The sequence below is a fragment of the Ochotona princeps genome, unplaced genomic scaffold, assembly GCF_030435755.1.
Source record: "Ochotona princeps isolate mOchPri1 unplaced genomic scaffold, mOchPri1.hap1 HAP1_SCAFFOLD_274, whole genome shotgun sequence".
NCBI classification, from domain to species: domain Eukaryota; kingdom Metazoa; phylum Chordata; class Mammalia; order Lagomorpha; family Ochotonidae; genus Ochotona; species Ochotona princeps.
The window spans coordinates 148,341-152,174 of NW_026699908.1; the positions used below are offsets into that span (position 1 = coordinate 148,341).

At 44.7% G+C, this 3,834-nt stretch overlaps 1 pseudogene; it reads left to right on the plus strand.

Annotated features, from left to right (window-relative positions):
• Nucleotides 1–541: 541 nt before the first annotated feature.
• Nucleotides 542–2,138, plus strand: LOC131479261 (ubiquitin carboxyl-terminal hydrolase 8-like; annotated as a pseudogene).
• Nucleotides 2,139–3,834: the final 1,696 nt, after the last annotated feature.

Below are 3,834 nucleotides of genomic sequence, written 5' to 3' on the forward strand. Positions count from 1 at the left end.
GGTGAGGATACCCCCGCAGAAATAGAAGTCATGGCAGAATCAGCCAAAGGCACTATAATCATTCCACCAGGATCTAGATTTGCCCAGCTGATCTTGATCCCAAAGGTTCCAACTGACAACCCCATTCTTAAGAGAGGTAGACAAGGAGGATTTGGAGATTCTGGCACCTTGGCATGTTGGGTCTCCGACATGCAAACCCGAACCACCTTACAGTTCGAGATAGAAGGGAGAAAATTCACAGGTTTACTTGATACCGGGGCTGCGAGTACAGTTATATCCCAGGCACAGTGACCAAGTTCCTGGCCATTAGAGGCCACCCCAACCATTCTCCAAGGGATAGGAACTTCTCAGCCACAGAAAAGTGCCACGTTGTTAAGGTGGAAGGATCAAGAGGGGCATTCAGTAGTTTTCCAGCCGTATGTCTTACCACATATTCCTATCAATCTGTGGGGATGAGATTTGTTGAGTGCCATGAATGTTGTATTGACCTCTCAGCCTGTGCCAAATATGCTTAATAGACAGGGATAGTTTCCTTTAAAAGGTTTGGGCAGACATCTTCAAGGTGACTCCCAACCAGTCTGTGATAGGGGGAAAAGATGCAGAACACCTGAAGTGCAGAAAAAGTCCATGGGAGACTTGCCCCCTGCATCAGTGACCGGAGATTCAAGTTCAGGCAAGGCTCAACTAGAACATTTGACAAGAGCAAGAAGTGAAGAAATGGGGAGGATTGTGCTAGGACTGCCTTCCGACTGGGCCAAGTTTCTTGACCCAATCACTGGACCCTTTCGTTATCATTCACCCACCAACACTGTTCATACCCACCGGAAATAGCTCCTTCATCTGCACCTCCTTCCACCCCTGCAATTCATAAAGCCAGGCCACAGATTCCTGCTGAATGGGATAGGGAACCGTCCAAACTGAAGCGCTCCTACTCCTCCCCAGATATAACCCAGGTCATCCAAGAAGAAGAGATTAGGAAGCCAACAATGACTCCAACAGTTAATCGGGAAAATAAGTCGACATCCTATCCTAAAGCTGAGATCTCGAGACTTTCTGCTTCTCAGATTCGCAACCTCAATCCTGTGTTTGGAGGCTCTGGACCAGCTCTCACAGGACTCTGTAATCTAGGAAACACTTGTTACATGAACTCAATACTGCAGTGCCTGTGTAATGTTCCGCATTTGGCGGACTACTTCAACCAAAACTGTTACCAGGATGATATTAACCAGTCAAATTTATTGGGGCATAAAGGTGAAGTGGCTGAAGAATTTGGAATAATCATGAAAGCTCTGTCGATGGGGCAGTATAGATATATCAGTTCAAAAGTCTTTAAAATCACCATTGGGAAAATTAACGATCAGTTCGCAGGGTACAGCCAGCAAGATTTCCAGGAACTGCTCCTGTTCCTCATGGATGGTCTCCATGAAGATCTAAAGAAAGCTGATAATCGGAAGAGACATAAAGAAGAAAATAATGATCATCTCGATGACTTTAAGGCTGCAGAATACACTTGGCAAAAGCACAAGCAGCTCAATGAATCTATTATTGTCGCACTTTTTCAGGATCAGTTCAAATCCACAGTACATTGCCTCACCTGTCACAAAAAGTCCAGGAATTTTGAGGCCTTCATGTATTTGTCTCTACCACTAGCATCCACAAGTAAATGTACGCTTCAGGATTGCCTTAGATTATTTTCCAAAGAAGAGAAACTTACAGATAACAACAGATTCTATTGCAGTCATTGCAGTGCTCGCCATGACTCCTCAAAAAAGATAGAAATCTGGAAACTGCCACCTGTGCTGTTGGTGCATTTGAAACGTTTTTCCTATGATGGCAGGCGGAAGCAAAAATTACAGACATCTGTGGACTTCCCATTAGAAAATCTTGACTTGTCACAGTATGTCATTGGCCCAAAGAACAACTTGAAGAAATATAACTTGTTTTCTGTTTCAAATCACTACGGCGGACTGGATGGAGGCCACTACACTGCCTACTGTAAAAATGCAGCAAGACAGCAGTGGTTCAAGTTTGATGATCATGAAGTTTCCGACATCTCTGTTTCTTCTGTGAAATCTTCCGTGGCTTACATCCTCTTTTATACTTCACTGGGATCATGAGCAACTGATGTAGCCACATAAGGATGTGGCTCATGACGTAGGTGATGAGCTAATTACTTTTTAAAAGGCTCAGCAACGCAACTCTTGAAACACTTACAAAGGTAATGGATAGGTAAATCTGGACATGTAGAGGAATTCTGGAACCATAAGAGCTGTGTTACTAGCCCTATAGAAGTCAGACCAGTGCTACTATCAAAAAGAGGCAAAAATTTTCTAGTTTGCTCCAAAGTTAAGGTATTAATTGGACCCATCCCCTATGATTCCCAACAGGTGGTATGGATGCAGAATAATATTGATGATTGGTCTGTCTTTTGTGCTCCCATTGTTTACAGGCCTTTGCCTATACAGAGGTCCCCAAACAAATTAAGACCGATAATGGACAGGCCTATGTTAGCCAGGGTTTTGAGAAGTTCTGCCAAGATTTTAATATAACTCATAAAACAGGCATCTCTTATAATCTTCAGGGTCAAGCCATTGTTGAACGTGCCAACCGCACCCTTAAAGTTTATCTAGAAAAAATAAAGAAAGGGGATGTGGCTGAGCATTGCAGCTCACCCCATTCCTTACTGGCATTTGCAATCTATGTGTTAAATTTTTTAACTGTCACTAATGATGTAGCTCCTGCAGAGCGCCATTGGCTTCACCCTGCTAATGAGAATAAAGGCCAAGTAAAATGAAAGATCTGGCCACAAATAAATGGTGGGGACCAGATCTAGTACTAACATGGGGGCGAGACTCCGTTTGTGTTTTTCCCCAGGATGAAGAAACACCTAGATGGGTTCCTGAGAGACTTCTCCAACTCAGTATGATGCAGATCTCCAGTTACTCCCCAATTTACCATCATATATGTGTTACCCCTGTGAAATGGCATTTAACTGGCAGCATGGATGTTTTAGGAACAAAGCGGAATATTGGCCATGGGGCCGATGGTCATAGCCATGATTGCAGTACAGTTTACTCTTCTTTGCCGCCTATGCAGGCAACAAGCGTGGGAGCAGGTCATTATTTGACAAACCATGATGGCTTAAGCTGTGGAAAAAGTTTGGTTGAACAAGGTGTGATGGGAGGCCAGAGACGGGTAAGATCTGGCAGCGCTGATGACCAACCTAAGACAGGGATTCCACAGGTGGGGCTCCCCATGATGGGTAAGGCGTCAACTGACTGCTGGACAACCTAAGACAGGCGTCCATTAAAAAAACAAAAACAGGGGGACATGCAGGCCCCGGTCTCCCAAGGATTAACTAGACAGCTTAGCTTGTTTCTCAGAGGGAAACAGGATGAGCAATTTTGGCCTGATACATCTAGCCACTGGCTTAACCGCAAGTTCCTGCTTCCTATTTGTCAAGTTATCTGTCAAGGAATTGGATAAACACTGGGAGGAACTCACGGGAATTAGGGTGGCCACTAGAGGATTGGATAAACACTGGGAGAAACTAAAGGGATTTAGGGTGGCCACTACTGGGAGGAACTTGAGGATTTAGGGTGGCCTATTGAGGACTGGTTAAACACTGGGAGGAGGAAGGGAGAGTATAAAAGAAATCCTGGAATTGCAATAGAGAGCAATCTGTCATCGATCTGCATTCTGTGTACTGCGTGCTGTGTTGTCTGTGTTGTAACATTAGTCCCTCCACTCGGCTTGGGGTACCTGGCGACCTGGGCGCTGCCAACATGAAATCTGAATGTGGAGCCTTCTTAGGTGTGGGATGCTCACCAAGCT